At 44.0% G+C, this 10,921-nt stretch overlaps 1 protein-coding gene across 1 annotated transcript in view; it reads left to right on the top strand.

The window, feature by feature from the left end:
* The first annotated feature begins 1,798 nt into the window (after window positions 1–1,798).
* The window catches only part of FGF13 (fibroblast growth factor 13), a 469,640-nt gene continuing 460,517 nt past the window's right edge, over window positions 1,799–10,921 (top strand). The window contains exon 1 of the mRNA XM_045471974.1: window positions 1,799–2,055. The gene's annotated coding sequence lies outside the window, so the exon portion shown is untranslated. The remainder of the gene's footprint in view (window positions 2,056–10,921) is intronic.

The following is a 10,921-nucleotide window of genomic DNA, read 5'->3' as shown; positions in this document are numbered from 1 at the left end:
GTGGAGGTTACTAGAAGTTTCCTGGAACCTGAAATTATTTTTCTAAACATTCTCGTGTTCTATAAAGCCACCAGCACAGCCAGGATTTTCATTAATAGGTTTAATGAGTGAATTTAACTATGTATTGACCAATTAAAGAGGGAAGTGGTCTGGAGCTATTAAGGACACAAACTTTGGAGGGACGCCTGGGTGGCTCAGGCGGTTAAGCGTCTGATGCTCGATTTCAGCTCAGGTCCTGATCTCGCAGTTTGTGAGATCGAGCCCCACGTCGGGCTCTCTGCTGTCAGCATGGAGCCTACTTGGGGATTCTCTCCCCCCTTCTCTCTCTGCCCCTCCCCAGCTCATGCTCGCTCGCTCTCTCTCAAAAATAAATAAAACATTTTTTAAAAATTAAAAACGAAGAAAAAACACAAACTTTGCAGACAGGTGCACCTAGGTTCATACCCCAAGCTGCTTGACTTTGATGCTGAGCCTACTGCTGCTTCTGTAGAACCTGGCTGAATTTGCCTCAGGCTTTCACACGTGTTAAATAAGATGATAAACATGAAACACTTAGAATGGCGCCTGACACATGACAAACCCCCAAAATAGCGGTTATAGTAGTCGTAGTCACGTAGTAGTTGCAAAACTGGGGGTGGCCTGAGGGCTTGTCTTCCTGTGCTTTTCTACCAAATCATCTAGGTTAGTGTTTTCCAAAAAAGTAGACTGTTTGTGGGGACCGGCAGTCAGAAATGTGTTTTGTGCGGCGATTGAAGAAACAAAAGTTCCGCAGAACAACACCCATCCTTCTGGTGCGTAGTGCGAGCAGTTCTAGTCTAGCCTGCTTTCTTGTGTTCAGTTCTGTTCTAGTCTACTCTCTTTATTTTATTTCTTTTCATTTTTACATGCTGACACAGCCCACTGTATAGATTTCCCTACTATCTAACGGGTCATGGCGCACAGGCTGTTAAATGCTTACCTGGATGAATCTGGGGAAGGTGCTTATCACGCTCGTGATCCCAGAGAGCTGTCTTCTTCGGAATTAACACCTCTGGCCAAGGTTTAGAGCCAAAGTAAATGTTCCCCGAATTTTCTTCCCCAATAAAACTACCTGTTGGAACAATGACAGCTGCAAAGCGATCAGACATCAGTCCTCCTCACGCTTTCTGGCTCCTGGATGAAGACATTCTTTTCTAGACCCTTCTAGCGAGCCAGGCCAGTATCCGGGTTTGGCTGCAGAACCTGGCACAGACATGCAAATATGTGTGTGTGTGTGTGTGTGTGTGTGTGTGTGTGTGCGCACGCGCGCGCACGCATACGAGAGAGAGAGAGAGAGAGAGAGAGAGAGAGAGAGAAGGAGAAACAGAGAGGGAGGGAGGAGGAGAAACAGAGAAAGAGAGAGTTAGGAATTGGGGAAGACAGGGAAATGACTGCCAACTTCTCAACTTTTCTCTCTAATATCATCTAGCTACCAGGTTTCTGCCAGACTGGAGGGGAATGGCCACTCCCCGGGGTAGTAACACTTTCCAAAGGATCCCCCTCCTCTGGAGATGTCTGAGATGGCGAAGAAAAACCAAAGCGTCGATAGTTGCCAGCTCTTTGCTCCGCCTCCCTCGCTAGGTCCCTGCGCCTTGACAGAGCCTTGGTCCAGTAAGATGATCTGACCACAGCTGGTCTCCTACACTTAGAACAAGTTGGAAGCAAGAGAACTTGGGGAAGGAATCTGGTTTCACTAAAAATAGCCGCAATATAGACCCTGTGACTTACCACTCCTCAGAACGGTCTGATGTGGACCGCACAGGGGCCACTGACCCCTGCCATTACTTGGGATTATTTGCTTTCCCTGCCTGGAGCCCCTGAAACCAGCACGGGCTTAGGGCGCTGAAGGCACTTTGACTCAGATGCAGACTCTTGCCAATCTCAGAAACGCACGATGACGATGTGACCGAGAAGCTTCCTCCCCCTGGGAGCGCGTGACTGTTGGCACTGATAGCGACAGGTCCTTTTAAGATTTTAGTCCATTGTGGCATCGTGTTTCCTCTTCACGGTCAGGCCCATTGCGTCTCCACTTCTAAGGTAGGTGAAAGCAAACCAAATGGGGGAAATGCTACTGGGATTGTGATCCTCTTGGGTGACTCCTGCGTGGGTTTCCTCGGCCTAGGGCCGGGTGGGGGGGGGGGTGGAATGTCAAGGCAGGACGTAGCTTCTGAGTAAAAGTCCGTGCTCCCAACACACAGGTCAAGCCACGGTAATGATTGGGAAGTAATTCCTTTCCTCGATCAAGCCACAGTAATGATTGGGGATTATTTCCTTTTCTTGCATCCTCCTCCCCCCCAACTAAGGTATTAGCCAGCGGGAAAGTGCCTCACATGTTAAATTTAACCCTTTCTCAACTTCTCAACCTAGAGCTGCTTTATCAGACATGCCTCGTCCTTCCTGTTTATAGCAGTGGGCCTTGGGAAAGGACTTGGAAATGAAGGAGGGGCTGGAGATTTCTGGGGGGTAAGATTAGGAGCCCTCAGAGAGAAAAAGAAGCTGCCTTCGTTGTCAGAAGGTTAAATACTACCAATTTCTTGCTTAAAGTTGACTTTCGAGCACCGTGCTGAGAAAACTCGTATGCCAACCTCCCAGCTCGCCAAACTAAGGTGTTTTCATGTAAGTGAGGAGACACTTCAGTAACAGATATGCTTACTTTAAATGAAAATCATAATCTTAAAATATTACATGGCTGGAAGAGACAGATCTTCAGATGCAGAATCATCGGTCTCTGTGCATTTTGTAGAAGACCGGGTTACTAACTGATGCTTGGGCACTACACCCCCTCCCCAACTTTGTTTTCTTTCATCCGTCTTCAAGGTAGATGAGCCCAAAGAACATAAACTTAAAATCTTAAACCTAGAAGAAGCATCTTGGCAGTCATATGGTGTGTAATTCTTCTTGGAACATAATTTGGGATGAGTGTCTACTTTTATCCTTAGACTGTTGCTTCAACTTTCCCTGTGACCTCAAAATGGATACATGGTGGAGATTTCCATTTTGAAGCCATGGCTCTGTGGGCATCACATCCTACTAGCACTTTCTCCTTTCCGATATTATCGCTTTAAGGTTCATTCATGTGGCTGCAAAGCTAGACGAAGCCTTTTGAATCATTGCCCCCATGTTGCGTTCGTCCAGCCATTATGGCATCATTAATACCAGGTGCTGGCCTTAACCACCCAAACACTGTCACATCTTACTGAAAGTTGTCTGGGGTTTTGCATTCAAATTCCATATGGGTTTTATTGAAACATCCTAGAGAAAGTGATTCGCTGAAGCTTGCCTCTAAGCGCACTTGCTGGTACTTTCCACAAGTAACTTCACTAATAAAATCTCCATGAATAAACAGCTTTTCAGGAACGTGTTTGTCAGTAAAGCAGTGACTCCCAAACTCCATTTCACGAACCAGTGCCAGCCTGGGTGCCCAGGAATCACCTGGAAAGATTATTTAAGAATGTAATTTCTGGGCCACATCCCTGGAAATGCAGATTGAAAAGGTTATGGGGGTGGGGCGCCCGGGTGGCTCAGTTGGTTAAGCATCCGGCGCTTGATTTCAGCTCAGGTCAGGAGCTCACGGTTCGTGAGCTCGAGCCCCGGGCACCCCTCTAACCCACCTTTTGAATCTTATTGTTCCTCTTCACCACCTACACCCCACCCCAGTCAGGTTGAATCGAACACTTTCCTATTCTGCTTTCATGCCTGAGCACTTGACTAATGCTATTGCCTTAAGCTTCTGTGTCCTTCCTCACTTTTCGGCACATGCGAACCTGCCCCATTTTTCATGGTCTCTACTTTAGTGTGATAAGAAGGACTTGGAGGGCTTCTTTAAAATACTGCTCCCAGGGTGCTGGGGTGGCTCAGTCGGTTAAGCATCCAACTTCGGCTCAGGTCATGATCTCACGGTTCGTGAGTTCGAGCCCCGCGTCGGGCTCCGTGCTGACAGCTCAGAGCCTGGAGCCTGCCTCGGATTCTGTGTCTCCTCTCTCTCTCTGCCACTCCCCCTCTTATGCTCTATCTATCTCTCAAAGGTGAATAAATGTTAAAGAAAAAAATTTTTTAAAATACTACTCCCAGAGGGACACCTGGGTGGCTCAGTTGGTTAAGCATCTGACTTTGGCTCAGGTCATGATCTCACGGTTTGTGAATTTGAACCCTGCATTGGGCTCTGTGCTGACTGCGGGAGCCTGTTTGGGATTCTCTCTCTCTCTCTCTCTCTCTCTCTCTCCCTCTCCCTCTCCCTCCCTCCCTCCCTCCCTCCCCCCCTCTCCTCTCCCTCTCTCCCTCTCTTTCTGCCCCTCCCCGACTCATGCTTTCTCTTTCTCTCAAAATAAATAAGTAGACTTAAAAAAATAAAAAAATAAAATACTGCTCCTGGGACTCACTCCTGGGGATTCTGATTCAGCAGGTCTGGAGCACCTCAGAAGGTGTGATGCTGACATGCTTTCAGAAACAGTGCATGTAGCTCAAATGCCACCTCTCTCTCTCTCTCTCTCTCTCTCTTTTTAAAGTAGGCTCCATGCCCAATGTGGGGCTTGAACGCACAACCCGGAGATCAAGAGTCACGTGCTCTACTGACTGAGCCGGGCAGGCACCCCCTCAGATGTCATCTCTCTATAAAACCATCTCTTGCAGCCCTCATGCTTCCCCACTCCATCTCCCATAGCCTTTTGTTTAGAGCCCTGTCATCTCAAACTTCACTCTCTGTCTTTTATTTGAATTATTGCCACACATCATCATCTCCCTCCTGCAACAAACATTCATCGAGTGCCTAATATAAAAGGTGTATGTTTCCTTCAAGAACCCAAGCTTCCTAGGAGGCGGGATCTCTGTCCTTGGACCCCTGGAAACACCTAGGGCACGAGTGTGGAGAGTGTCGGTGTGCATGGCAGAGTTTAAATCTGTTCCCAGATGCCGCTTCATTTTCCCGAGAAGGTGCGGATATGAGGCAGGCCCTTTCTGTGTCTGTGCCCCAAACCTGGGATTTCTGTACAAGAGCGGGATCTGAGCAGGCTTCCGTGGTTGGGCAATCTCGGAGCACGGCGCCGACTGGATTCCAGGGAGTCTCTTGGCTTAGGTAGGATGAGAAAGCACCTGGCATTTCTAAATACAGTAGTGGCGTCATAGGGAGTGATGCTCGCAGTGCCAGGGGGGCGCGGAGGAGGGGCCGGAGAGACTGGCTGATGGGGACCCGCGGCTTCCTCGCTTGGGACAGGCTTCCCTCCGTCGCTTCACCCGGTGCAGCATGGCAGCTCCTCGGGAATTGTCTGCTCTCATTATTTTTAATTTACTTATATACATATAATATATAGTTATATAAAACATATGTAATAACCCATATTACCAGCCTCGTATGTGTCCTTCCACATTTTTATTCTCAGATAATTACATAAAACACGCATATGTACACATACCTATATGCATATGTCTTTTAAACTTTTTTTTACACCTCGTTTATTTATTTTGAGAGAGAGGGAGATAGGGAGGGGCAGGGAGAGACTGAGAGAGAGAATCCCAAGCAGGGGATTCCCAATGTAGGATGCGAACCCACAAGCCGTGCGATCACGACCGGAGTCCAAGTCGGATGCTTAATCGACGGAGCCACCCAGGCGCCCCATGTCTTTTAAAATACGGATCATTTTACGGAAATTCTATCATGTTACACTTTTCTGTACTTTGTGCTTCTTGCCATTTACTAGCTATGTGACCATAGGGCTTCGGTTTCCTCCTCTAGAAAATGAGGATGATAATACTACCTATCTCTAGGATTGCCGTGAGGATTCGGTGCGTCGAGGCACATAAAGCACTTAAAACGTGACTCTATGTGAGTGTTTGCTATGGTCACCGTGGCTACCACTCCCGTTCAGCAAAACCTACAAATCAGCCACACTTGCTCCATTTCATTTTTTTCATGGTGGCACAGGATTTTGTGATGTAGATGGAGAACAGCGGATCCAACCATTTGATTTTTAGCGGGCATTTACTTCGCTTCCGTTTATTTTGTCGCTAGAGAGCAACATCGCGATAAACGCCTTTATACATGCACCCTTACGTGCGCTTGCTTTTCCTATGCTGGGAAAGATGTCCAAGGATGGGATAGCAGGGTTGAAGGGTGTATATATGTTGTTTTTAATTTCACTAAACATTGCCACATTGCTTTTTAAAAAGCCTGGGTGGTTCAGTCGGTTGAGCGTCTGACTCTTGATTTCGGCTCAGGTCACGATCCCAGGGTCGTGGGATCGAGACCCGCGTCGGGCTCCACACTGAGCGTGGAGTCTGCTTAAGATTCTCTCTCCCTTCCTCCCTCTGCCCCTCTCCCCCACTTGTGTTCGTGTGCTTTCCCTCTCTCTCTCTAAAAAAAGATCAATAAATAAAAATTAAAATTTTTTTAAAAAGCATGTAACGAACGCATAATTCCACCAGCAACGTATGGGCGTATAGCTTTGCCTGCAATCCCACCCACAGCTGATTTTACTACTCTTTTTTTTTATTTTTTCACTACTCTTTGTAAATTTTAACAGTTCTACGGGTGAAGAGTGTCATCTCGTTGTTACTTCAAAATTGAGTTTCTCTGGCTACTCAGGAATTCGAACATTTTTTTAAAACTGTTGGCCATTTGGATTCGCTTCATCTGTGAAGTGATTCTTCACGTGCTCTGCCTATTTTTGGAATGGGTTGTTTTTCCTTGTCAATTTGTAAGAGCTCCCTGTACGGTATGGGTATGAGCCCCTCATCTATGCTTTGCCTGCAGCTATGTTTCCCATTTCCTGTTTTATTTTAACCGTTGTGCCTTGTGCCAAAGTTGTAAAAAACAATTGTATATAGTCCGGTTTCCCTTCTAACTTCTGGGTTTTCAGGATTGGTTAAGAGGGTATCCCTACTCCTAGGCTGTGCATGTCGTTTCCCAGGTTTTCTGGCAGGATTTTTACTGTTTCCGTATGTAAATATGTCTTTATCCGGAAACTGTATTGAGTTGGCATAAAACATACGTTCAATGACATATTTTTTTTTCAAATTAATATCCAGTTACATCCATAGTGTTCATTAACAGTCCAGCTTTTCCCCACTGAAATGAAATACCACTTTGACTATGTATTAAATGCTTATGCATGGAATTCGATTCCGCATTCTCTATTTTATTCTCTGACCTAATTGCCTATTATTCCTATGCCGCTACCAAGTGTTGACTTGATTATGGTGGCTTTAGGGTATATTATGATATCTGGCCTGAGATGTGTCCGTCTCATTATCCTCATTTCTCATGGCTATTCTTAGGGTTTTATTCTTCTGTATAAGTATTAAGATTGTGCATATAAATAAATGCCCTCTTTTTCTCTTGAAAAATCATGCTGAGAATTTTTTTTAATGTTTATTTATTTTTGAGACAGAGAGAGACAGAGCAGGAACGGGGGAGGGTCAGAGAGAGAGGGAGACCCAGAATCTGAAGCAGGCTCCAGGCCCTGAGCTGTCAGCACAGAGCCCGACGCAGGGCTCGAACTCACAGAATGTGAGATCATGACCTGAGCTGAAGTCGGACGCTCAACTGACTGAGCCACCCAGGTGCCCCATGCTGAGAATTTTAATTGGATTAAAAATATTGATTTTGCAAGAATTAAAATTTTATGATATAAAGTCTTACGGTTTTTTCATTTATTCCTTTTTGTCAGATTTCGCTTTATGTCCTTCAGTAAGCTATTGCTGTCTTCTTCGCACTGGTCTGATGCTTTTCTTGTTAAATTTAGTCCTGCGTATTATATAGGCTTTTTTCATTATTTTGAATATAACTTCTCCTATTTTGATTTCGTGGTTTTGATTGCTTGACTAGAGAAATACTGTTTTGTATAGTAACCTTGTATTACTTTACCATACCAAATGCTCTAAATAAGTCTCACAGCTTTTACTATAGTGGTTTGTCAAGCTGTAGAAATATACCACTAGCTGATGAAGAAATCGATGTCTTTTCTGATGTTTATATTAGTTCTTTATTTCTGGGGGGAGGGTCTTTTGTTATGAGCTAGACTCTCTGAGACAATGTGGAATAATAATAGGGATGGGAGGAATTCTTGTCTCCTTCAGTATTTTATGTAACAGGTCAGTGTTTTGCCGTTTGGAATAGTATTTCGCATCTGTTTTTGGTCAACAGTCTATATCGTTTTAAGAAATTCTCTTCTAATTCTATTTACTTGCAAGATGTATTAGGAATGCAGCTGAATTTATCCATTCTTTTAAGCCTTTCTTGATATCATTATTCCTATGATATTCCTCCTCAGTTTACTGATATAATGAATTCTGTTGATAGATCTGCTCATACCGACCTGCCTTTGCATTTCCAAACGTAGTCCTGTATGCCACTTAGTAATTTCTGTAAAACAAACCAGCCACAGCCTCGGTGGCTTCAAAAACAACAATCATTGGTAATTGCTCATGTTTTCTTCAAGTTAGTTGGGGTCCGGCCGATCTGGTGTGGACTTGGCTTAGTGGCTCTGCTTGGCACTCTGGGTCTATCGGCCTCTCGAGGCTGCTTTGCTTCAGCTTTTGTGGCTGGAGCAGCTCTGGGCCAGGTAACTCTCATTCTCCCACCAGGGCAGGTAGGCTGGCCAGGTTAGTGTCAGAGTGATTGCAGAAGCACAGGAAGGAAGGTGGAAATGCACAAAGACTCTTAAGGCATAGGCTGGGGAGTGGCACACTTCTGCCTCATTTTATTCACCCAAAGTCATTTGGCTTATTCCAACATTAACGGGCAGGGGAATGTACATCTTACTGATGGCAGAAGTTCCAAAATCACCTGTATCGATACGATGTTTTAAGTAAACCTTAGGGTAACCACAAAACAAAAACTTATAATAGGTACACACAGGAGAAGGAAATGAAAATATACCGCTGTAGAAAAAGCATCAATTGGGGCGCCTGGATGGCTAAGTCAGTTAAGCATCCAGCTCTTGGTTTTGGCTGAGGTCATGATTTCACAGTTCATGGGACTGAGCCCCGTGTCGGGCTCTGTGCTGACAGTGTAGAGCCCGCTTGGGATTCTCTCTCTCCCTCTCTTTCTGCCCCTTCCCAGCTCTCTCTCTCTCTCTCTCCCTCTCTCTCTCTCAAAATAAATAAGATAAACTTTAAAAGAAAATCATCAGTACACAAAGGAAGACAGCAAGACAGGAAGAAAGAAACAAAGGAACTATACAAGAGCCAGAAAACAGTTAACAAGATTGCAATAGTTATTCCTTACCTATCAGTAGCTACTTGAAATGGAATTGGATTCAATTCTCTAATCAAAAGGCATAGAGGGGATGAATGGACAAAAAAATCGAGACCCAAGCATATGCTGCCTACAAGAGACTTATTTCAGTTTTAGGACACTCATAGGCTCAAAGGGAACAGGTGGTGAAGGACATTCCAAAAGAGAGAATAGGCAGACTTTAAGTTAAACACTGTAACAGGAGACAAAGAAGGTCATTATATAATGGTACAGGGGTCAATTCGTTGAGAAGATATGACAATTCTACATGCAGCCAACATTAGAATACCTAAATTTATTAGGCAAATTCTAAGAGATCTGAGGGATGTTATAGCTAATAATACAGTAATAGTAGGGGAATTTAGTACCCCACTTTCACAGAGAATAGATCATCTAGGCAGAAAATCAATAAGGAAACATTGGACTTGAATTATACTTTAGACCAAACGCACCTAAAAGACATATATAGAACATTGTATCCAACAGCAGCAGAATACACGTTTTTGTCAAGTGCACAAGGAACATTATTCAGGATAGATCATGTGCTATGTCACAAAACAAATCTTGGCAAATTTCATAAGATTAAAATCATACCAAGTATCATTTCCAACCACAATGGTATGAGACTAGGAATCAGTGACAGGAGGAAAACTGGAAAATTCACAAATATGTGGAAATTAAACAACATACTCCTGAACAGCCAGTAGGGCCACAGGTGAAATCAAAAGGGAAATCTAAAAATATCTGGAAACAAACGTGAAAATGTAAAACACAGTATACCGAGACTTAGGAGATGTGGCAGAAGCTGTGCTAAGTGGGAAGTTAATAGTAATAAATGCCTACGTTAAGAAAAAAGAAAGATCTCAAACAGCCTAACTTTCCACCTCAAGGAACTACAATAACAAGAACAAACGAAGCCCAAAATTAGCAGAGGAAGGAGATAATAACTATCAAAGCAGAAGTAAATGAAAGAGAATAGAAAAATAATTAAAAATATCAATGAAACTAAGAGCTGTTTTTTGAAAAGGTAAAAAAAAAAAATGTAACAAACTTTTATCCGGACTTACCAAGAAAAATAGAGGACTCAAGTAAATAAACTTATACGTGAAAGAAGAAGCATTACAACCAATACCACAGAAATCCAAAGGGTCATAAAAGACTACTATGAACAATTATATGGCAACAAATTGGACAACCTAGAAGAAATGGATGAATTCCTAGAAACATACAACCCACCAACTCTGAATCATGAGGAAATAGAAAATCTAACCAGGCCAATAACAAGTAACAAGATTGAATAAGTAATTAATCAAAAACCTCCCAACATAGGGGCAGCTGGGTAGCTCAGTTGGTTAAGTGTCCGACTCTTGATTTTGGCTCAGGTCATGATCTTACAGTGTGTGAGTACGAGCCCTGTGTCAGGCTCCATGCTAATTGTGTGGGGCCTGCTTGGGATTCTCTCTCTGTCTCTCTCTCTCTCTCTCTCTCTCTCTTTCTCTGCCCCTTTCCTGATTGTGTTCTCTCCCTCCCTCCCTCTCTCTCTCTCCCTTTCTCTCTCTCTCAAAATTAATAAATAAACTTTAAAAAGACCTCCTGACACAGAAAAGCTTTGCACAAGATAGCCTCACACATGAATTCTATCAAACATTTAAAGATGAATGCCAATTCACGTCA

This window comes from Leopardus geoffroyi, chromosome X (assembly GCF_018350155.1).
Source record: "Leopardus geoffroyi isolate Oge1 chromosome X, O.geoffroyi_Oge1_pat1.0, whole genome shotgun sequence".
In the NCBI taxonomy this organism is placed as follows: domain Eukaryota; kingdom Metazoa; phylum Chordata; class Mammalia; order Carnivora; family Felidae; genus Leopardus; species Leopardus geoffroyi.
Note: the sequence above shows the minus strand (reverse complement) of the source record. Positions and strands in the feature narration are given on the sequence as shown.